This window comes from Myodes glareolus, chromosome 8 (assembly GCF_982192425.1).
Source record: "Myodes glareolus chromosome 8, mMyoGla1.1, whole genome shotgun sequence".
NCBI classification, from domain to species: domain Eukaryota; kingdom Metazoa; phylum Chordata; class Mammalia; order Rodentia; family Cricetidae; genus Myodes; species Myodes glareolus.
This window is the reverse complement of record NC_142033.1, coordinates 54,509,185-54,532,217: the sequence shown is the minus strand read 5'-3', so window position 1 is coordinate 54,532,217 and position 23,033 is coordinate 54,509,185. Positions and strand designations below refer to the sequence as shown.

Sequence of the window (23,033 nt, the reverse complement as noted above, 5' to 3'; positions counted from 1 at the left end):
TGACAATCCTCCCGCCATGTGCTCCGAAGCAGTAAGGTGCGATCCATCCAGCTCCGCACCCTGGAAGGGAGAAGCTACCAGTGTGAACTCAGAGAACCGCGGGCCCGGAGATAAGTAGGGCAGACCTGGACTACTGCAGCCAAGAGAGCAGGAGAAGGGAGGTACGCGGTCACAGGGAGCTAATGGGCAAACAGTCGGTCATGCGATACCAGGGCAAGGAGGTGTCTGCACAGATGGAGGAGGAGAGACAAGCAAATAAAAGATATTTGTTCTTTCCGTCTTTGGCAAGGCCACTGAATGAATTTCTCAGACTACTGAGAATAAGCAGAAAGGAAAAGGCTGTACGATTTCTGCCGCAAAACAGCTTTGCTCCGTCTATGCACGTACAGGCAAAATAACGAGGCTGAGAGGAGACACGTGAAAACTACGTGAATAGCGCTTATCTCTGAGTATTGGACTGCGGGTGACTTCTGTTCTCTCCCAAAGATAGATAGATAGATAGATAGATAGATAGATAGATAGATAGATAGATAGATAGATGATAGATAGATAGATAGATGATTGATAGATAGATAGATGATAGATGATAGATAGATAGATAGATAGATAGATAGATAGATAGATAGATAGATAGATAGATGATAGATAGATAGATAGATAGATAGATAGATAGATAGATAGATAGATAGATAGATGATAGACAGACAGACAGATATAGATATATATCTGCAGATTACAAATCTACAATATCTTTTATGGGGGTGGGGGCGTCAAGAGGAACACAAACAACGTGATGCCCTTGCTCGTAGAGGGAAGATGAGAAGGATAAGGAGGGAGGGATGCTGGCTGGGGGTGAGGAGGAGGTACGCACAGAAGTAAGTCATCAAGAGAGAGTTGTGTTTTTAAGAGCAGATCAAATGAAACTCTAGTGGTTACTCACTCAAAGGACCACTTTGCAGACGGAACTTAGATCAGAATTTGTAACTACACATAGCAAACAGCCTACGGTCTATGTATTCGCCTTTCTTGCCTGTCGTGTTGGCACGGACTCTTCCTGTGTTTTGGAAGTTACTGGGAACCGCTGTGTAATGGCAAACACAAACAAGCCTCAGAGGGATGCCCATGCTGACGCTACAGAAAAGAAACCTTGCACCAAGCCCAGGCATCCAGAACCCCCCCGAACCAAAGCAAGGAGGCAGAGAACTCTATTTTCTAAAAAGTCACCTCTCAGGTTTCCTCCCAGCATGAAAACACGGGAGGGCTCTTGAGACAGCACACTGGGTACAGCCTGACTTCACCACTGTGGTCCATGACAAAAGGAGAGAACCAGCTCCCATACGCTATCATCCGGTTCCACATGTGAAAGTGTGTGCACGCATGCGCGCGCGCGCGCGTGCGCACACACACACACACACACACGCCAGTACACACGTATACATACACACACATAAAGTTTAAGTTAAAAAGAAAAGAAGTGAAACTTCCTATAGCGTGCCATGGATTTCAAAGAGGAAAAGCGAAATATCAGAGTGAAATTTTCCCAACTATGCTCATAACGCTTCCTGTGTTGAAACTGGGATCCTTAGTGCCCCCGACGAGGGACAGTTCATGGGACAGGCTCACTTCCACTGATCCAAGGCTGGCATGTCTTTTCTTCTATCTGTTTCTACCCTTGGCATGCTGGTATGGTTGAAAACGACCCCATAGCCCCTCTCTGTCGTTCTAGGACTTTCCACATGGTCTGGCTGACAGAAGTCATGCAGAAATGCTGTGTCCATCATCCGCCCTGTCAGGCTGAGGGATGCAAAGACATGTTGAGAAAATAGCCGAACATCCACGATTAAAAGTCCTTGTTGATTTTCACCTCCCAAGACACTTTTAATCTAGCCCCACATGTTAAGTTTTGAAGAAATCGGTATTGTTAAAAAGGAAAATTGGGTTGGGGTGGGTTCAGGGTAGAGTTAAGATTTGTTAAATGTAAGGTTCCACACATTTCAATTAAATGGTACATCGATCCGTGTACCAAACTGTACTGAAATCTGCTCAAAGTCCCATTTGTCAAGGTTTATCTGCCACCATTTGGATTCAAGATGACAGACTGAGTTATAAATCCAATTCAAGATGGAACTGGCGCTCTGCAGTGTACCAAATTTTATCAAAATCAGTCAGCTTCTTCAACAGTTAAACAGAGGAGGGGCCCAAAAGACAGCTCAAAAAGGAGAAATTCGTGTCAACTAGCTGAAGGAAGAATCATGCTTATGTTGGGCACTTCGGTATTAATTAATCAATTAATTCATTTGATGAATATTTATAATTCGGCACTCATGCCAAGCCAAGAAGAATTATGCGAGCGTAGAATTTGACAAGCAACAAGGAAAACAATAAAACTCACTGGGAAAATAGTTACTACAGAATATCACCATAAGCTGAGTCTAAAGCCACCATAGATACAGAAAGTGTGTTGTGGTTAAGAGGGAGAGAAATGGGCCATGGTATTCATGACTTTCTTGCCACTCTGACCAAAGGACCTGAGAGGACAACTTAAGGAGAAGAGAGGTTTGTCATAGCTCGTAGTTTCAGGGGTCTCAGTCAGTCTTGGCAGGGTGCATAGAGGAGCAGGTCAATTATATCAGAACAGTCAGTAAACAGAAAGGGAAAACGGACATCATTCCCAAAGCATGGCGACACAGTCTTCTGGGCAACACACAGCCATCACAGTCACAAAATCAACTGCAGACAACCCCACTGGGTCTGCGCACGAACCGGCCCATCCACAGTCAGGCACGGAGGGAAGCAGGTACAGAGGCCCTACCAACCACTGCTGGACGACTCCCTATTGACAGACGCAGGACACGGGAGTTATTGCCTTCAGCTGTAAACCCACTGATGGCCCCACCAAGGGTCTAAGGAATCACACTAGTCCAGTGGTCACACAGATCACAAAATAAAACCGAAAGTCACAAATCTAATAAGGGGACTTTTTGGGAGGAGAGGGTGTTAATAAGGAAAGAGGGGAAGATAAGAAATGACTGGGGGTAAGAGTAACCCAGATATATACATGTGTGAAATTGTCAAAGACTTAATAATTGTGGAAAGTATATACTTACAAGTATGTGCCCCTATAAACTTACTCCCCCCCCCAACTTGGCCCCACTTTTCACCACTTCCCAGTGTGAATCCATCACGAGACTAATCTATTTGTTAGCTCTGAGTTCTCTTGATCTAATGGCGTCACAGACATGACCGCAGTCACAGCTTCCTAATCTTCTAGGTAATCTCTCAGTTCATTCAAGTTGCCAACAAAGACTGACCATTACACCTACACCTGCCTTTGAAAGAAGAAACTTAGGCTGAAGGAGAGGATGGAAACCATCATAGCATGTGTCCAAAGCAGAAGGACCATGCAAGCCCAAGACCCTAAGTGGGGCTTCTTATGTTCTCAGTCAGAGGAGCCTGAGGGTGAAGGGGCAGAACAGGCCTATGATGTAGACAGCGCAACTGATAGCCCTTAGAGCAGAAAAAAAAAAAAACAAAAAAGAAACCACTGCACATTGGCTTCTATTTCCCTTTTAAGAGCTCTCCAGTCACACGTTAAACACTAACAGCCCATACACTTTATTTTCCTTTGGGAAATAAGCACTATTAAATATTATCATCAACTCGTTAAGGAAACATTCAGTGTACTGCATATAGTCATGTGTCACTCAACAATAGGATACATTCTCAGAACTGGACGGCTAGGGGAATTTATCAGCCTTCGAACACTAACACTGTGGAGGACTTACACAACCAAGAACGGTGTCAGTGAGCAATTCACCTTCATGGGACCCCTGTTGTATGTGTGCCAATCCCTAGCTGAGACACCATTCTTGGGTGCATGACTGTAGTTGGTTAATGCATGTAGCATACACAAGCACATAACTTTCTACCTTGAACAAGGCAAGAGCCCTTCATCAATGGATGAGATTCAAAAGCAATTAGGTATTTGCTGCGTGTCTCATGGTGCACACACACTTTGGCACTTCAGTCCTGTAGGGGACAATGAGGAGGGACTGTGATAGTGGCCAGGTCTCTGTGAAAACGTGACCCACTTAGGACACACTCCATCCACTCTGCAGATAGGGTTGTCTTTATCTTCAGATAATGTTAAAAAGATCCCCAACTGCGTAATGTATCTTCCCATTCCCCAACCACCAAAAACATTAGAAAGTTTATGAAAATCCCATCTTAACATGCTCTTAATCACACTTGAGCCATTCAGAAGATAAAACAGACTGCCAAAGTCTCCCTTAAGCAGCTCAGTGATCTGTTCCTTGTCACATCGGAATGTCACATTTGATGAAGGGTTGGTATTCTGGAAGTATTTATGGATGACTAGAAGGGGAATATAATTAGGTAAATACTTATTCCCATTCCGTAAGACATGGCTTGTTGCAAGGAGTATTATATCCGCCTGTGCTACCATCCTACCTATTTTCCAGGGACACAAGCCCATCGGCCATGTGCTCTGCTTCTGGGATTTTTCTTACGCTGAGTGTAAGGGTACCATCCCCCAAAGAAATGGCTAAATGTTGATTATGTTTTCAATTACACTGGATTTTAATTTTCTTCAAGTATGGTTTGATGGCTATGTCTAAAATAAAATAAGACAAATGGCCTAACCTCTTATCAATAAAATGATGCGCAATATACATACTGAACCATTTACCAGTTACCAAACTGTTATAGACTAGATAAATACTAGACCCCATAATTCTGTATTGAAAAACCAAATTTGTAGATTTTTTTTTTACTTGGAAAGAAATCCATGGTGTTAAATGGAAAGACCTATAGTAGATCTCGGTTTCAATACCCCAAACACTCAGCCAGGTTCAGCCTGGGACAGGCCATGGGTTTCTGTTCAATGGATGAGACATAGAAAGGAAGGACCCAGGAACAAAAAGTAATTACGAAAGCTGAGTGAACAAGAAGCTAAGCAGAGGGCCAGCGACATGGCTCAGTGGGTCATATCTCTCGCTACCAAGTTTAGGAATCTGACTTCACATGTGCATACCCAGGAACCCCAAAAGAGAAGGCTACAAACGCTAAAGCAAAGCTACTAGACTTCTGCCAGTATGTGTCCGATGGACTGGAAGTTTGATTCAAGTCTTGGTGCCTCGAGCTGCAGCAATTCTGATCTTAACTCCACTACAACCAATTTTCAGTTCTGGCCAAGGAAAGCATGCACCATAGGAAGGTGTACTGAGCATTTGGAGTTGGTGAGTAAATATGGTTTGGTTCTATCCTGGGTCTCTGGGTTGTCCTGACTCTCAAAGCATTCTTACCTGCTGATCTGTCTCCCCAACACCAACACAATACTTTAAAAGTGAAAATCATTATTCAAAGGAAAGTCATCCGATGGTCACAGGGTGCACTTTGAACCTGGGGACATTCCATTGAACAGAGAGAATGTTGTTTAACGGTAGAGGAGAAGAGACCCCATGTGAGCTTCCTCTCCAGGTTCATCAGACCCCACCCCCACCCACTCTCTTTAAGTGTGCTACAGAGATAAAATGATCTTCTGCCATCTACAAATGCTGCAACTTTAAGGCCTCCACAGCACAGAATGAAATCTTTTGCCTCAAAATACCAATCCTTGGAGCTGTAATGCTGAGCATCAGAAAGAATAATTTATACTTATGGCCAATTTTTATTTATCCTTGTGTATTTATAAATGTACTACAACTTCAATAACCATGGTTAGAACGAATAACGTCATCCCTAACCACTACCTTTGACTGGAAAAACAATTTTACCGCAACAGATAACACTAAAATACTCTGAGAATAATCTATAAATGAATGTTGGATTACTAGTCTAAAGACGGTGGTTATAAATGATTACATGAAAGAGTTGATGTTGCTTTGAAAATCTTAGAGCCTGTCTATGGATTTTTGTATTTTATATGTAACATTTTTATGAAGTGATTTTGCCTTTACATAATAGCTTTCATCTTCAAAGCACTTCACAAATATGAACTGGTTACATAAAAAGCTATATTACTGCAAAATCAGAAAATGGGAAAGCTGGGGTTCCCTTAGCGCCATTCCTCACACACTTTATGTTTAATCTACAGCAGTGGTGATGTGTTTTAAACATGTGTAATTATCAACACTGTGGAAAAAATCTAAAGGGTTAACGAAGTTTTTAATATGCCAGGCAGCTGTTACTTGACAAACAAATCTCTTTGACTGACTTGGTAAAGTTCTAAGAAATTAAACTTATGATCAGTCTTCCTTGTACTCTTCTATCTCATAAAATCTGTTAAATATCAATAAAAGCTATTCAATGAAGCATTAGCATATTTAAATTGGAAAAATTAAGCATGCACCAATGAGAAATGGTTACATAAATTATGGTATATCTATATGATATAATATTGTCAACTATAATACAGCCATTAGAAATTATGTTTTTGAAGACTAAATACACAGAGAGGTTTTTCATAGCATTTCCTTTATTAAAGTTTACAAGAATCTCTATGGAAATAATTACAAGGGTTAGAAATGTAGTTCAGTTGACAGAGAGCTTGCCTAGAATGCATGAAGCCCCAGATTGAATTCTTAGTATCATATAAAACCAGGGATGATGATTTGCATCTATAATCCCAGCAGTCTATAAGTCTATAGGTAGACAGGAGGTCATCATTATGTGTATTTTAAGTTCAAGACCACCTAGGTATGCATGAGATCCTGTCTCAAAAATAGAGAGAGAAGAAAAGAAAGAAGAAAGGAAGGAAGGAGAGAAGGAAGGAAGGAAGGAAGGAAGGAAGGAAGGAAGGAAGGAAGGAAGGAAGGAAGGAGAGGGAGGGAGGGAGGGAGGGATAAGAAAGAAAGGAAGGAAGGAAGGAAGAGAGAAAGAAAGAAAGAAAGAAAGAAAGAAAGAAAGAAAGAAAGAAAGAATGAAAGAAAGAAAGAAGTAAATATTGGGGGTATAGTTTTACTTACTTGGATTTCATTAAATTTTTCATGGTAAAATGTAAAGTGGTTGCTGATTGCTTTTCACAGTACTGAGCCATGATTCCAAGGCCTTGCGCATGTGATTTAAGTTCTCTGTTACCAAGCTACATCTTGTTCTGACATTGTTTTGAGATAGGGTCTTGCTAATTTCTCCAGCTGACCTAAACTTCTTCTTCCAAACCTTCTTCTCCAGCCTCTCCAGGAGCCAGAGCTCCAGGCTTGGGCCACCACACTTGGGTGAGAGTGTTTTGCATTGGTGTTTTAATTGTAGGGCATAGACATTATTTCAAGGAAAACATGAGCATGATCCTTGCTCTCAAGAACTCAGACCCTACTGGAGAGATGGAAGATTGTCAATCTCTGTGAGACTTTCTAAGAGAGAAGAGATCTCGGGGTGCCAGGAAGTAACACGGGTGCAAAGTGAGTGGAAGAGGGGAACCCTGAGTTGAATCTTACAAGGAGAACAGGTGTTTAGGAAGAACACAGCAGGCAGGGCAAAGGGAGAAACATTCTAGACCACAGTGAGCAAGATGCATGGAAAAGTAAGGAGAGTCACTGTGGCCAAGTCAGTGTGGCCAAGACGCTTAGAAGGTTATGATGAAGATGCATGGCTGGCCACAGAGTCTGACTACTGTGAAAGACCAACAGCATTCTTTCTTGATGACACAAAGAGGCTTCTGGGAAGGGAAGCATCTGCAGAGGTCAGCTCAAGAGTGTGATAGAATTCGATGAGTAATTTTACTACTCTGACTCAAGCAAGAAGAGGACTGAAGGAAAGTGAGACTAGATGCAAGAATACAAATTAGGGTAGTCCTACAGTTTATTCTCGGCAGAAACAGTGAAACAGGTAAGAAAAGAAGGGCCAGCAAAAAAACAGAAAAAGTATCTCCTGGTGATCAATTAGATGTTAAAGAATGAGAAAGTGTGACTAATGTAATTCCTAAGTTTCTAGAGAAGGTAAATGAGTGAAGAGTGTTACCATTACGTAAGTGAGGAAGATCTGAGCAAAGGCAGAATTAAAGTTGGGAAGTAGAGAATCAAAGGAGACTCTGGATATCCAGGGTAAAAGGAAACAGCAGCCAACAAGGACTGGCATGCAGCCCATAGACGCAAAGGGTAGAAGCATACACCTGAGAACACATAGCTCATAGTCCTGTGTATATGAGTAGAAGTCAGAGGAAACTGAAAAGTGTGTGTGTGTGTGTGTGTGTGTGTGTGTGTGTGTTCCTGTATGTGTCTGTGTCTATGTGTCTGTGTGTGCATGTGTGTGTATCTGTGTGTGTGTTTCTGTGTGTGTCTGTGTGCATATGTGTTTGTGTCTGTGTGTGTGTGTGTTTCTGCGTATGTCGTGTGTGTGTCTGTGTGTATATGTTTGTGTCTCTGTGTGTCTATGCGCATGTGTGAGTGTGTATATGAGTGTGAAAGTGTGTGGGAGTGTCTGTGTGTTTAGGGTGTAGGGATGGATTTCTGTAGACGGCAGGGCAAATTGAGGAGTTCAGAGACCTGAATACTTCTCCACATTGGGTCAAAGACAGGGTCAGCAAAAGTAACCAAGATGGGCACCTTGATTCTGATTGAGATAATGGGGTCTGAGGAGTGGAGATTTTCAGGAAACAAAATCCCAGTCGAAGGTAAATGAGGCCAGGACAGGTATGTTTCATAATAGAAATCCTCACTGTCCTTTGCTGGAGCGATTTCAGCGATAACATGGACAGACGTTTAGAAGGAGGACTGAGTCTAATTTAAGAAGAATGGGAATGTATCAACTCCTTATACAAACTTCCCCATGAACTGGGGAAGAAATGAGCAGCCTTAGCAGTGACCATGGGACAAGGAGAGAAAGAACAGTCATGAAATTACAAAATGAAGTCATCCCAAGATACGCCCAAATGCTCGGTCTTAAAATGCCAGAATCTTCCAGCTAACATTCACACCTGCACTCAACTGTTAATGAGGAAAACGCTGAGATTCACCTTCTAAAATCTTGCCTTAAATATTTATGCTGCCAGGTCACTGAGCAAAATGACCTGCTCAGTGACTCTACTATGACTCTACTATGGAGAGCTCAGTTACTGTCCATAAATAACTTGAAAACAGAATTGAATTAGTTTTTCCTAGATTGGTTAGCAAGTGGTCAGATTAAATTAAATGAATAATTCTTGCAACATTAAGTAGACTTGAGGTTGGTTGGGTAAAAATCCATTTGTGTAGCATCAATAGTTGAAGAAATTCAGACCAAAACTTTGAAAGTTACATTTTAGGCACAGACATATTTGATTTCGTGTTAGAAACTTCGGCAGAGGCAAAAGCTAAATGCAAAAATAAATTGACTAGGAACTATCTAAAGAAACAGAACCTTAAAAACAACTAAAAACTCAACAATGGGAAAAATTCGACATAAATTATGGACTTCAGCTTAATGGAATAATGCACACTCATTAAATGCATGAAACAAAGCTGAGTAAGACTGTTTGTTCACTTCAGCGGCAATCATATAATTATAAATTATGTATGCAAACCAAAAAATTTCTTAAAGATTAAATAATATGCAAACTCATAGCAATAAAAAAGAGCTATGTTGTAGGAATAAGAATTATTTTTCTTGTTTTTTCCAATTTCCCTTCAATGTTCTTATAAGAACATCCAGAATTTAGAACAAAGAGAGAAGAAAAAGAAAGAGAAGGGAGACTGGGGGTGGATGGGAGAATAATCGAGGTTAGAAATCAATAGAAAGGAAGTGGTCTGAAGAAGGAAACAAATTCTAAAAAGTGCCTCTACACGTGTTTGTAGACTATTTGTAGACTGTGACTCATCTGTAGACGCTGAGCCCTGCTTAGAACTGAGTCAAGGTGAAGCGGAGCTACCCGTTTGCAGGCATGAGTCATTGGAACATCGATGACAGGTACCCTGTTAAGTCAGTGTCTGCCAATAGCGTTTCCGATCTCTTTTTCATCTGTTTTTCTTAAAACCAAGATGGCAGACGGTTCTAGCATAAACTGTTACTATGCTTAACTAGCCTGGTTTTAACATTAAGGGACTCAGACAGGCAAAGTCTGTGTCCCAGCGTTTCCAAGACACTACACGTCTTATATCTTATAACAATGTCTTGTCGAACGATTGCTTCTGCTTACTAGTTTGAAAGCTTACAATCTTTAGAAGAGAGCTGTGAGTCAGAAGGGCTCAAATCTGAGCTCCGACATTATTAGTTTGGAGACCTGCCGAGAGCTACAGAAATGATCTGTGCTTCATATTCTTCATTGGCAAAATAGGAAGAGAGTATCCCTCTCCAGAGGTCTTGTAGATATTAAATGAGATTAATGCATGCAGGGCAATGAGAGATAGGTCTGGAACAAAATAAGCACACAGATAATGTTAGCTGCTATTATTATTAGGGACTACAGGGATCCTTGGGAGAACCAAAGCTCTGGCCTTGAGAAAGCCTGTTCAGATTACAACTAATAATTATAACATAAATAAGGACAACAGCCATGATTATTATACCTTTTGAATACATACCATCATTTGAATGCATATCCTCATTTGCATACAAAACATCATTTACATATGTGACGCCATGTGCATACACGTCATCATTTGCATCATATCTTCACGACGGCTCAACAAATCAGGTCCTGGGCCCATCAGGTAGCTCAGAAAACTGAGACCCAGGAAAACAAATCAACTGGAGACGTCTCCTAAAGTCGAGATGTTAGTTACGGGACAAGAGAGGCTCTGTTTCAAAGCTACAAACTGAAGCACAGATGGTGTCAACTGTCGTGACATGATCTAGAGTAGAGAAAACTGGTTGGGATTTTATGATCTGCCTTTTTGTTGACAAAGCCATTTAGCTGGGCTCAGGGTTTTTTAACGGTACTGTAAAACTGGAGTAATCATTAAACAAGGCTTGAATTGTAAGTAACTTTCTTTTTCTTTGAGAAAAGGGCTGAAATAATGAGTTGTGAAAAACTGCACTCTGGAAGCATACTGTAGCAGCCGGGTCCAAGGGGCCCTGGGATGTGGTCATTCCTCAGACGGACGGACCTGCGATTGTAGAGGGAAAATCCCAGCACGGGAAGTTTCTATTTCTTCCCCCTCAGATACAAATTAAAAGATCCCTGTTTGAAAAACACTATGATCACAAAAAAAAAAAGGAGGACTTTTCACAATTTATGGAATAAGTCCTAACTTGTCTTACCCGGTGCTTTCTAGAAGTGTGTGCACGTTCTCGGGCCTAGTGCTGTAGATAAACCCCTTTTGTATAGAAAATGGAGGGAAAAGGAAACCACTTGCTCTAAACTCTGCAGTCCTTGGCCAGTGTCCATTTTATGTTCCCTCCATGTGTATGGACAATGTGTACTTGTGCTTGACACACCCCTCCATACACATCCTGTCGTCATGACCCATTGTTGTCATCCAACACAACTCTCCTCATCACAGAAATAATGGGTATGCTGATTTATTCTATCCCGTTTGCTATTAATAGTTTGGAAGGAGCATGGCCCATGGTATCGGTTGCTGTTGGAATGGCATTTTTAGTAACCTTCAGATTTTGGTCATTCCTCTTTAAAGAGAGACCCCAGTGATAGACTGTTAATATGCTTGTGCCTTGGGTCCCAGATTCTAGGACCAACACAAAAGAGAGACAGAAACAGAGAAACAGAAAGTTAGAAAGGATAAGAGACAGAGAGAAGAAAAATGAGAAAGTAGATTCAAGAGTGTCTTGGGCTTCAGACCTCTCTGACATGATAGATCAAAGAGTCAAGACTTCCAGGAGATTCAGGTTAGCACATGTACAGATGACTAAAGCAACTTAGGACTGTAATTCATTTTGCCTTAAAATTTCAGAAGAAGGAGTAATTCCTCTGCTTGCCTCTTCCAAGAATCTTGGGATACTTCAAATGTTTAGGTATGAAAGTCTTCCTTAGCTCTATGGTTTGTCTGCCAAGAATGCTAAGAGTAAAATATTGTTATAAAGTTCTTAAAAATCTGATTGTACTAGAAGGTTGTTGCCTTTCTAAAAATATGTCTCTGAGTGAATATTGTTCATAATACTGTGGGCTTATTAAAAAACATATTTAAAGATTTCTTTATTTTTATTTTGGTTTGCCTGCATGTATGTCTATGTACTGTGCGCATGCATAGCACCGCTAGAGGCCAGAAGAGGACATCAGATCCTGTGTGACTGGAGTGGCAGATGGCTGTGAGCTGCAAAGCAGGTGCTGGGAACTGAACCCAGGTCCTGTGCAAGAATACTAAGAGCTCTCTCTTAATCACTGAACCAACTCTCGAATCCCTTAAGCATTTACTTATTTTATTCTTAACTCTCTCTCTCTCTCTCTCTCTCTCTCTCTGTGTGTGTGTGTGTGTGTGTGTGTGTGTGTGTGTGTGTGACAGCATTTATGAGAGTAGCTGCCCATAAGTCTTGGAAAGGGTGTCAGATTTGGAGCTACAGTTGCAGGTAGATGTGAACCACTGGATGTGGGTGTTGCCAAGCTAACTCTGACCCTCTGCAAGAACAGTATGTACTCTTAACCACTGAGTCATCTCTCCAGCTGTATAAAACTGTATTCTGAAGGCAGGTTTTTTTTTTACCAGTTTTATTTACACACAACAGTGATTTCTCCTGTCAGAGTTTACTTCACACACCCCCACACACCTTGTTCATAAGACACCCAACATTTCTAATTATCAGTAAGTTGGGTCATCATTAAGAAATCTATTCCAAATCAGTGAGATGGCTCAATAAGCAAAAGCTCCAACCTCACAGGCCCGTTGACCCAAGGTCAATCCCAGAGCACAGGAAGCAACAACCAGAGGTGGCCATGCGTATGTATAATCCCAAACGGCCACCCAGCAGGATGGGGAGCCGGCCATGGGAGCACGGGCTGAGAGCTCACAGGTCAGCTGGTCCGCGATATTTGCAAATGATGGAGACGCCCCCGGGACGAAAAGTAGGAGAATCAGCTTCCAAAGAATTGTTATGACCTCCAAAAGCACACCCACATCGACGCTTAGATGGGCCTCCACACAGTCACACATAAATAATCAATTAACAAACTAATTAATTAAAGGAAAAGGAGGAAATCTAGCACAGCCATGCAGGCTTTCTTCTAGCCTGCTTGTTCCCCACCTAGAGAAGCCTTGGTTGCGGTCCGACTCAGTTGTCTGGCTAGCAACTGAGCTGTGTGTGGAGGATATGCTGATCTCACGGAGGAAAAAACCACAATCATGGGGTGGTCTCCTGAGAATACATTTATTTCTGCAGTATAAAACAAAATTAAATTCTTCAATCTCAAAAACTATTAAAAGGTTGTATTTAAAATGCATGAAGCATTAAAAAGACATCAAAATTAAAATAATCTCATAAATCTCTTCATTTAAAAGACTTATTAGAATACAGATCGAGGCAGAAAACAGCTGCCCCATTCGTGGGAGCAGTAAATTATGACTATTTTAACTTTCTTTTATTTTCATCACTGAAAATTCTTTTCCAGAATAATCGTACTGCGTAGCCAGACCAACTGTCCCATATATTTAAGATGTGACTGGTAAATCGCTTTCAGTGGACTCAAAGACAGATTCGCTGTGTGCTCTTTCAAAGACCAGCAGAGCCCAGGGTTGTCCCCTGCCATGGGATCCAGAAGGTAGCGGCAGAAATTAACTCCTAATGGCAAATTTAACCAGATTAATTATTATTCCAGTTCAGCTTGCCAGAGCACTAGGGAGACCCGAGGAAACACTGATACTGGAAGAACCTTACTGTCTTCCAGTTGGACCTATCAGCTAAGACCCAAGGAAGCAATCGGCGTACCAAGGGCATCGAGATGCGCAGCTGCAGTAAATCATTGCCCACCCCCAACTCTCCTTTGTAAGTGACTGACAACCAGGTGAAGATCTTCCCTTTCAAATAAAGGTTCTCCCGCCCTAGACCAGCACTGTCAGTCTGGACTGTACGAGAGCAGTCCTTGGAGTACAATTAACCTATCATGTTGATAGCACCTCGGGGCCTGCGAATCCTAAAAGGAGGAACAGAAAGCCCAGAAGCATACCACGAGGCCTCATGCCACAGCCTCCCTCCCCCCATCAGATTCTTCAAGAACACACTGTGAGCTGAGCAGAGCTATTTTTGATAGAGAACGGCGCGATCCGCTTTGAAAGTCTCACACGAAGATAAAAGGTGTGTCCCATAAAGCTGCCTCCTATTTTTATCGCCTCCCTTCCGCGGGTGGACTCTGGCATCCGTCCCGGTTGGCAGAGATATGATTAGTAAACAAGGGGGCTTTATGAGGCGCTGCTTAAGCACCACGAGTCCCCCTGAACCTGATGCGGTAGTTAGTGGCCTGGGATCCCTTTTTGGCTTTCTCTCCCCAGGAGACAGCGCCGGGGGCAGAAGGAGCGCTCTCTGGCAAAGCAGCATCTATCTTTGTGATTCCGCACACTTCCCCTTGCCTCGGCTGTGCAGGCTGAGCAAAGCTCCTTATCGAAGAGCCGGGAAAGGATAACGGGGCTGCTGGAGTATAAAAAACTGCTAGTATTCTATTTATCTCGCTTTCTTTCTGCTTAGATTACCATTATCTTTGGTCACTGAATTTTGTCTTTTGGACTTCAAATGAAGAGTGAAGTCAAGCAGAAGATACCCTCTAAGCCCAATGGAGCACCTCTCCCTCAATGCGTATGTGCACAGATGCACGCGCGCACACACACACACACACTGGCACACAGGGCACACAACCTCCTGGACTTTCTTTGGCTTTACCCTAGGATTCCCTTCCTCATGAGTAGTGGTAGATGACCCAATTACCTTACTTGCAGTATATATAAATATATATATATACATATATATGTGTGTGTATATATATATATATATATATATATATATTCAAAAGTAGGGAGAGACAGGGAGATGTCTGGCACCTGGCTGAATATCTTCCTGAGAGGACATAGAATGATAGCTAGCTCCATTATTTTTCTTACACCTACATAGTAGTCATGGAAATGCATGAAAGGACAGCCCCTATCAGTGAGGTTTCCATCACAACAGAGACAGGGATGTGATTCTCTGGTTATGGTAAATAAGATTAGAGCAACAATGTAGTTAAATATCAAGCACCATCCTGCAGGCATGTGGGATCTGTTTGGGCTAGGAAAGTCTCACATATGAAGCATGGGGTTCTGATATTAGTGAGACGGGATTTAGCAGTCGAAGGGGAAAACATGGGGAGCAGAGAGGTTTCCTGGAACAGGGTCACCACCACCTCTCGTTTGTGGAGTGAGTTTCACATTTGTAGGTCTCAATGCAGACACACGGAATCTGCATTGGTTGTTGCTTAAACGTTATTTGTTTGTAATCCTTGATACTCATACTAAAATCTCTACTTCAAAAGGCAATTCTGAGACACTGCTATAACTGGAAAGCCAATGTCTTGTGCACTACATAGGACAGAGCTATACAAATATGACAAGTGGTGATGTGAGCCCAGCCTCCATCTGTTACAAAGGTAAGGCAATGTATCTCCCATCCCAGCTATTCCACTCCTCAGACATATACTGAAAAGAATCAAAGTCAGCCTGCAACAGAGATCCCTGCAAGTTCATGTTTATGGAGGCACTATTTGCAACAGTCAAAATACAGACTCTGCCTAGATGCCCTCAATGGATGAGTAGACAAAGAAACTGTGATTTATATACATGACAGAGTATTATTCAACGATAAGGGAGAATAAGATCATGTGTTTGTAGGAAAATGGGTAAAAGTGAGTGAAATAAGACTCGGGAAGACAAATACTGTGTTTTCTTTCCCATGCAGAATCTGAGTCTAAGAAAAAGACATTGAAGTAGAAGGGAAAGATGGGGATGAATGTACACCCAAGAGAGAATGGGGGACAAGAGGGGGTTCATAGAAGGTGATTACAGTCAAAATTCATATGAAAACATCCATCTTGAAATTCATTTTTATGTACAATTATTATGTTAAAAGAGAGAAAGAAACATGCAAAATGAAGGCAGAATAACAGGGTGTTAAAGATTCCCCATGATCAAAGCCAAGACCTGCTCCTTGTCATATCCAGAGAGGTTGCTGGAAGAATTCTTAACTTTATCAAGTACTCAGAAGTCTCCCAGGTAACTCAGTAGCATAGTGGGTGGTAGGGGACTCCTGTAGTCATTGTGAGCTCTGTTAACAAGGCTATCACTGTCCATTAGGGGCTGATTTTTAAAAAAATGTAGGAGAGAGAAGCAGAGATACCCATCCAGTTGAGAGACACCAAAGGGCTTAGCCAGAACAGCAGGAGATGGGACGGAAGAGATTGTGCCACCCCCAGCTGTGCCCTGTCCCAACTTTCCATGTCACACTGTGTTGATGCTCCCTTACACTGCTCACCCTCTTTCGGAGCCAAGTCGTTATTAGTGCTTTTCATCAAGTCGAAGATGTTATCAATTGTGAGCTACACCATTATTTTATGTGCCACTAAGAAAGAAAAATGCTGCCAATTAAATGATGATACACCATCACTTGTTAGAAGCATCCAATTTGAGAGATGCTAAAATGGAGGCGGGGGGGGGGACTCGTTATTAATCACTATTGCTTAAAAGCAAATAATACAGACCTTGGGAGTTAATTGGTATTCAGAGAACAATGAAAAGGCGTTTCTGGTACAATGCCCTGCTGGGTAGAACTAGAGCAAAAGACTGTGCCATCCTTTAGAGACGAGGCAGTGTAGAATTGTTACTCCGGACTGAGCCAGAGGATCCAGGTTTGAGTTCTGCACTCATTGCTTCCTAGCCATGGAAATCTAATGAGTAACAAAATCTCAAAACTTGAGTTGGTTCGTCCAACGTTACAGTGGAGAAGAACCCTAAGCAACTTCCTCACTGGATCACCAGAAGTGGCATCCAAAAAAAGCTAATCACAATTAGTACCTCATGCTGTCAGTGATCACTGGGTAGTAAGGCTGTTTTTCATCTTTATTTTATGAGATCCAAAGATCCAACACACCCAGTGGCACCAGCCTTCTTGCTGACTACATCAACAGCACAGATAATAAGACTGATTGGCAAGAAATAGAGCTGGGTTCTGTGTGAGATCATTTTGACTGGTCAGTTTGCAATGCCACACTGAAGCTCCCCGCAATTTACTGTCCCAGGACTCTTCCTGAATGACAGATCTATACCTGTGAAAATCTATATCTGTAAACCATCCGAAGGAGGATGCGTGGAGTGCTGAACCCCATAGGTTAGGACTTGGAACTCTTTATGGTAAGGAAGCTGCATCAGTTTAATGTGCGGGCTACTCTGTAGAGTCTTTCAAACTTCACCACAACCTCAGCCTCATATCAGGCTCAAGAAATAGCCAGGGTGTCATTGTTAAATACATAGAGGAAGGCACCAACTCAGACATATCACAAGGGGACCTACCTGGTGTCACACCACTGGAAACAATGGGGCCAGTAAAGAGAGTCAAAGGATGCTAGGGAATTGGCCATTCTCAAGGACAATCACAGAGAGCAGAAGGACTCAGTAGACAATGGTATCACTCTAGAGCAATTGTACAGTGCCAGCTCTTAGGACAGATGGGGACAGTGGTGAAGGTACAGAGGGCAGTTGGGCCTGCAAGAAGAGGCTCTCTCTAGATTCACTTCAAAAGTTGACAAATTTGGGATGGTAGGCCAACTTCTAGCTCCCTCTGCTAGGTGAAGGTTCCATAGAAGAGAAAGTTTATCTGTAAGACTCTTTAGGTACTCAGCCCTAGACAAGACATTCATACCACCTCCTCTAAGGCTCAGAGAACAACACAGAAGAGAGGGGAAAAAGGCAAGAGCAGAAAGACAGGGAAGGAGCTGTAAATGCTGTCTTCTGAACATTGCATGGGCAGCGCAATCATGATCTCAGTTCTGTCTCCAATGGACTTGTAAAGACTAGGCCTGTCAACAGTCAGTTACAGACCAGGGAAGGGCCTACATGGATTCCCCTACTCCAAGTTGACGTATGGGCTACTGATAGATTCTAAGGTGGGGAAGACATTCTCTTTGGTGGTCTACCTATAGATAGATAGCACTGGTTAATCTTAGCAGGTACAAAACAAGACAAAATGATATTGAACATGGGGAAGGGACTTGCAGGAAATGGGGTGAGTAATAGAGATTAGAGAGAAGTGGAGAGGGGAGGGTGACAGCAGTCAGAATACATTTTATACTTGAATGTTTATTTGGTGTGTATTTATGAAATTATCAAAGAATAAATTTAACAAAAAAATTTAAATTTCTAAAGATGTATTCATTGTTGAAATATAATAAATATATACACTATGTAAAGTCTTATTTTTCCTTTAACAATGTAATCTAATATTTTATAATGCTCTAACAGAATTATAGTTTTCAGAGAATATAATATAAATATGATGATTTTTAGCAAAAATAAATAAATAAAATAAAAATAGTCATTGGATCTTGACCTCTAGAGTCAAGTGCTGGAGTGCTTTGATATATTCTTGATGTAGGCACCCTACAGTGCAGACTAAATGAAACTATATCTTCTACGCACGCTTAAGGGAAAGACAGGCAAGATGTCTCTGTTGGATGGGGCCGGTATCTTTACAACCTGCTCTCCTGTGAAACAACAAAGGTAAGTTGCTCTGAGTGTAATCTTTCCCTCTTCCCCTCTCTCTCCCTCTTCCTTTCCCTCCTTCCCCCTCCCCCTTTCTCTCCTTCTCCCTCTCCCTTTCCATTCCTGACAAAGCAGGATCCAAATGGACCTAACAATCAGTTCATTGATCAAAGAGCATTGCACTGGCCATGACTCATGCTTCAGATACTCTGCAGGACTCCCTTTCTCCTACTTGTTCTTGCTTTTCTGGTCTCTTTCTAGAAAGTTCCTCTAATTTCCACAACTAGATCCTATAGGGAAAGGCTATGGACTCAAACCAGGACTTGTGAAACTCCAATGCCCTCACAGTAAGATATAGAAATTTCTTCTCTACTTGTCAATGACATAATGTCCTTCTCATTCAACCCCACATTCCAAACAGGAGACCCCCTTAAGAAGGTCTAGAAGTTTATACACTATGTATCACATGATCCTTGAGTGTTACTAGTAATAGAAAATAAATACGTAAGTTTAGCAATAGGAAACATTTATATAGTAACACGCCTTTATTCTACTCTATTTCTGTACATTGGGATGCTTACTTATAAGTAAATGTTAACATGCAAAATTATACCTGTATAGAATATTTTGCCTTGTGGAAATGCTTATAAAAATTTCATATGAATTGTATAAAAATAACTAATACTGCTCACTCTGAGTGATAAAGATAAATTCTGTTCAAATTTCTGACAATGAAAACAATTTACATTTAATTTCAACAATTTTATTTTCATTTCTAGATGTCCTGATCCTTTTTCAAATCTTCCTAGTTTCTTTGAAAGACTTTTAGGTCTGCATATGATACAAATCTGTTTCTGTGCTCTTGTTTCCAGGCCTCTGACTTGACTGAACATTTTAAATCTGCCTGTCTCATTGTCCATATTGTTTTTCTGCGCCACTGGAACTCTGGTGTGTAACATACGGCATACTTAAGGGTCTTGCATTGCCATTTGTGGTTTCTCTCAACTCAAGTATATGACAAGGAGATTCCTCGTGGGTTTGCACTTCTGGGTTCTGAAGTCATCTAGGTGTTTCTAGAGCGTAGCAAGCTGACAATACTAGCCACGGTGATGATGAGGCTCTTGACAGTGCTGGAGGTGCTCACGGCTTTTAAATGCATTCATGGTAAATGTGAGGTCCACAGGTCAAGTGACTAAGTACAAAGGCCTCTGCAGAACAAATAGAGCCTCCTTTGTCTGAACAAAGCAGAGTTCACAGTTGTTCGTCGTGCCTGGAGCATCTGAAACTGCATCAGATGTATGTAGGTAACTGACACACGCTTTATTCTTCCAGGAAATATTAGCATTCATGTAGACGAACCACTGTACATATTATCATGATACAATTCACAGGCATCGGGTTTCACAATTCCAGCATGAAGTCAAAGTATATTACACACCGAACTCAAGGTCTACCAGGGTACCTTTCTTCTACTGTTCAAAGACCCTCACGCTTTTAGGTGCAAAGAGGAAATCACTTCACCTTCAAGGACTCACAGTTAATGTTTTCTGAGCACCTAGCATGTGCCAGGCTTGGAGCTCAGTGCTTTCCTTGTTCATTTCTTCCTATCTCTAAAAAACCTTCTAATGGAGGTTCTTAGTACCAAGCCCCAGAGGAGTGGAGCGCAGCAGGACCATTAAGGACATGATTTCTGGAATCAGTGTATCTGGTCTGAATCCTGGTTCTGTCACTTACCTTGAGCAAAGCGACGTCACTGCCTTGGGGTTCTAATCAACCAGTAGGTATAGCAGCAGGAACTGACTTGGGGTGAGAGGCAGAAGAGTCAGTAAGTTGGAAGCTTTGGGAGTAGTCAAGGCCAAGATATACTGTCTTACTAGCAGACAAAGAAACAGAATGTGATATAAGAAGTTTGATTACAGGCTGGAGAGATGGCTCGGTGATGAAGAGGTGCTGAGTTCTATTATCAGTGCCTAGATGAGGGTGCTAAAAACTGCCTGTAACTCCAACTTCAGGGAGATCTGACACCTCTGGCGCCTGAGGGCATCTGCACTCACCTGTGCACACCCACACATAGGTATACACACATATGCATGGTTAAAACTAATAAAAAGAAATCTTTTTTCAATAAAGGAGCCAGATTAGATTACTTAGTTTTTAGAAGGAGAGCTGGGCCTTGAACACCGCCACTCGACTTCAAGCTCTGACAGAACGAGGCAGTGAGATACACAACACTGTCTCCATGTTACCAGAGCTCTGTCTTCAGAGCCACACCTGCTCATGTACTGTGGCCAAGTACAGGACCGTACAGAAACAAGGAAAGTCCTGTTCTCCGGGCATGGCCAGCTCTTGACCTGCCTTAGCCTGGCACAGTCTCTAACTAGAGGGGATAGGTGGCTGGAGAGAGGTAGAGAGAGATGTCCAAACCTGACTCCTGCCATTGGCTTCCATACCCCAGCCACAAAGTGGTTAACACTAAGAAAGATGAGGGTCATGTCTTCCCTAGCAACATGAGCACCGTTTGAGAGCCTGTGAACACCATCATCACCAAGCAAGCTTGCGTTCTAGGAGCTTCTTAACATGACCTTCATGAGGAGCTGCTGAGGCAGAGATTGTCATCGATAGATAAGGAAGCTGAGAACTGGAGGGGTCAGGCCAACTGTCCAAGAACATACAGTTAAACAGCAGGGTTGGGGCTCAGCCCAGAACTGGGTGGGTCACAGTCCTTTCTACTGTGTTGTCCTAAAGCATCAGCCAGAGATCATGACAGAAGGAAAATGGCACAAGCTTCCACTGCAGCCAAAGACCCTAAAGACAAAACCTGGGCTTGAACTTGGCTCCATCCGCGTTCACCATGGCTCCACCTCCAGCATCCTCTTCTGGAGGGGCTGTTGTACCCTCCGTGTCACGCTTGTTCTAGACTCTAAGCCCCACCCGGGAAGAAGGAGAGTCGGACTAACTTCCCACTGTATCTCTGGAAACTAGGACAATTTCTTGGTTCTCAGTAAAGGACTGAACAAATATTTCTAGAATGAATGAGTCATGAATAAATAAGCAAAAGAAAGTCTCCATCTCCCTCCTTACAATGACTCTGAGAAGTAGAATTTGAATCCTATGCACGCAGGCAAAGCAATTAAATCCTCTATCAAAGGTCATGCGAGTCAACGAATGGTACAGATGAAATCCAAAAGCAGCATATCTCGTTCCCAAATCATATTCTCCTATTCCCAAAGGAGAGTGTGTCACGCCCCTACTAGGCCTCCTGTGAAGATGAGCAGAGATAAGGAGTATGAACTCACTGTGCTAACGCTGCACCTTGAAAAGCTGGTAACTGATTTCTTAACACAGAATCAAAGCCGGAAGCCAAAACAGCACAACTTAAGTGGAATTTTAAATACTGAGATGAAAAAAGTGTATTGAGAGGGGCAAAGGGGGCATAAAGGAGAACCATCGGTAGCTTTGAAATCAAATTACACTGCTCCAGGCGGCCACCTTCTTAGCGTGTAAACGGAGGACAGCATCCCCAGTTTCCAAGCACAGATTTGCAAGATTATGCAAGGGGCACCAAAGCGGCGCCCTGATGAGTGTGGGACCCTCAGCAGACTAGTACATCAACCCTGGCTGCTTGCTAGTGACAGCATAGCATAAGGAAGAAGGGTCCTGGATACAGGTCTGGAAACAAGAGACACACTACCTATGATCCCCGCTCAGAAAGTTCCTTGAACTTCAGCGCTCCTTTTAGATTCCTAAGCAATCTGTCTAGCCTAAAACTCCCATGGCTAAATCAAATGATTCAATTACGCTTGCACAGCAAATTAGAATTTAGCAACACCTCGCATCTAAGGAGTGTTCTGTGCCATGCTCCTCTCTCTGGTTCTTGGAATAGCCATATCCTCCTTTTCCTTCTAAGCAGAACCTAGATACATGCCCAGGAATTTACCCCCCGACGACCAGGAAATCGAAACCCAGCTGCAAACGTGGAAGCTGGATAGACCTACACTTTTCTTTCTTATCCCCCAAAGATGGCTTAACCCAGATGAGGACACTGGTAGCAATTAGATCTGATAACAGTCGTGAATGCTTGCTCAAGAACACGAATGGAGCACCAGCCAACGGTGGTTGATAAAATAAACATCTTTCTCAGATCTCCAAATCCTGGATCGTCAGGATTGGGAACCCATGAGGATAATCTTGAGAGGTTTGGGGTTTTTTTAAGATTGCCAAGTTAAGGCATGAAAAAACTGAAAGATTATTGCAAAGTCCTTCAAGAATGCTGCCCTAAGTAAAACCCTCATATCCCTATCCTCTCCCCAGTTGCTGGGAGAGAAGCACAAAACCTTTAGCTGGAAGCTTCCAAGGGTGAGGACATCAGGGGCTCAAGGATGAGGGAGCAAAAGTCAGGGGCCACTCAGTCTTAATTCAGCAGAATATAGGCCT

The 23,033-nt window shown here is 42.4% G+C and overlaps 1 protein-coding gene across 1 annotated transcript in view; it reads right to left on the bottom strand.

Moving 5' to 3' along the window:
- Positions 1 to 23,033, bottom strand: part of Ppargc1a (PPARG coactivator 1 alpha) — a 633,781-nt gene that overhangs the window by 541,979 nt on the left and 68,769 nt on the right. The gene's annotated exons all lie outside the window — the stretch shown is intronic.